The sequence below is a fragment of the Suricata suricatta genome, chromosome 3 (assembly GCF_006229205.1).
Source record: "Suricata suricatta isolate VVHF042 chromosome 3, meerkat_22Aug2017_6uvM2_HiC, whole genome shotgun sequence".
In the NCBI taxonomy this organism is placed as follows: Eukaryota; Metazoa; Chordata; class Mammalia; order Carnivora; family Herpestidae; genus Suricata; species Suricata suricatta.
In genome coordinates this window covers 115,252,749-115,254,497 of record NC_043702.1, presented here as the reverse complement: position 1 = coordinate 115,254,497, position 1,749 = coordinate 115,252,749, and the positions used below count along the sequence as shown (strand labels likewise).

At 42.0% G+C, this 1,749-nt stretch overlaps 1 protein-coding gene across 1 annotated transcript in view; it reads left to right on the top strand.

Moving 5' to 3' along the window:
• The window catches only part of LOC115287066 (adenylate cyclase type 10-like), a 76,024-nt gene that overhangs the window by 12,278 nt on the left and 61,997 nt on the right, over positions 1 to 1,749 (top strand). The gene's annotated exons all lie outside the window — the stretch shown is intronic.

The following is a 1,749-nucleotide window of genomic DNA, read 5'->3' as shown; positions in this document are numbered from 1 at the left end:
GTGAAAATTAGGAGGGAGAAGTATGGTTTATAGAAGTTTTATTTTTCTTTCATCACAGAGCAGACTTGTACATGTTCAGAAGATAAGGGAGGGGCACCTGGGTGGCTCAGTCGGTTAAGTGTCCGACTACAGCTCAGGTCATGATCTCACAATTTGTAGGTTCGAGCCCCACATGGGGCTCTGTGCTGACAGTTAACTCAGAGCCTGGAGCCTGCTTCGGATTCTGTGTCTCTCTCTGTCTGACCCTCCCCTACTCATGCTCTCTCTTTTTCAAAAATAGATAATATAAAAGCATTAAAATAATAATAAAAAAAGGAGAAGGTAGAAGAGTCATTGCCAAAGCAGAGACGGAGGGCCTGAGGAGGCTTGTACTTGGAATCACTGTGTGAGGAATGGGAGGGAGGTCCCCTTTGGGTGCTGCTGGGAGCTGTCCTGAAAAGGCTGGCTGCTTACAATAGAGCCCTTGGCATTGGTAAGACCCTCCTGAGCACTGGGAGCGGTCAAGGCTCTTGTCCATGGAGCGTACTTACTTTTATGGTCACCAGAAGGATAATGATCCATGAAAGTCATACACTTGGTGAAAAACTGATCAAAGTCAAAATTAGAAGGTGGCTTTAAGAAATTAACCTACATAAAGAAAAAAAAAGAGAAATTTTTGGTTATTCTGAAGGTTTTTTGGTCCTCTGAATATTTCTCAATAGAAAGAATATGCTTTTAAATGTCCAGGACATGGTACACAGAGACTGGCATACTGAGACCACAGGGATCTATAATTTGGAGGCGATCACATTAAAAATATGATTAGTCCTTACAATCTCAATCTTTGGTGTTTATACAGACATCCACACCAGGGGACTCACCGTATTCTTTAGCACTCTTAGAACTTTCTTCTTTTTTTTCCTTTGTAACATTTCAATTTAAATAAAACCTGGTTAAACTATACGTCATTTGTCTCTTGTAAGTATTAAAGGACAAAGGGGGCTGATGCTCAAAAATGTAGTTGGGAGCATCAGCAGTAATAAGATTCATATCAAAGTCCAGAACCCCATGGTATGATACATGGAGAATGGTACAACCTAATTTTTGTGGTATTCTTCCCTCCCACCCCATACGAATAATCTCAGTCCAAGAACAAGAAAGCCTCAGTCCAAACCAAATGCAGGGACATTCTACAAAGTGACCAATACTCTTATTAGATATCAAGGTCACATAAGACCAGGAAACACGGAAGAACTGTTATAGACCATAGGAGACTAAGTAAAAATAAAAACAAAATGCAGTGTAAGATCGTGACTAGAAACCTGGAACGTTCCACCTAGGCAGGGTGTTAGTGGGAAAGCGGTGAGGTCCAAATAAGGCCTCCAAGTGGTGAATAGGATTGTACTGATGGTACTGTTTTCTGATTTTGACTACTACACTCTGATTATGGAAGATGCTAACATTCCGGGAAGCTGAGGTAGGGGTATATGGAAGCTCTATTTGAACTTCTCTGTAAGTCTAAACTTAATCAAAATTAAAACAATTTCAGGGCGCCTGGGTGGTTCAGTTGGTTGAGCTTCCAACTCTTGATTTCAGCCCAGGTCATGGTCCCAGGGTTGTGGGAGCTCCAAGTCAGGCTCTGTCCTGAACCTGGAGGCTGGTTAAGAATCTCTCTCTCTCCCTCTGCCTCTTCCCCCCTCCCCCGCCTTCGCACTCTCTCTTCTAAAATAAATAAATTAACTAAATTAAAACAGAACAGTTTCTGAAGGT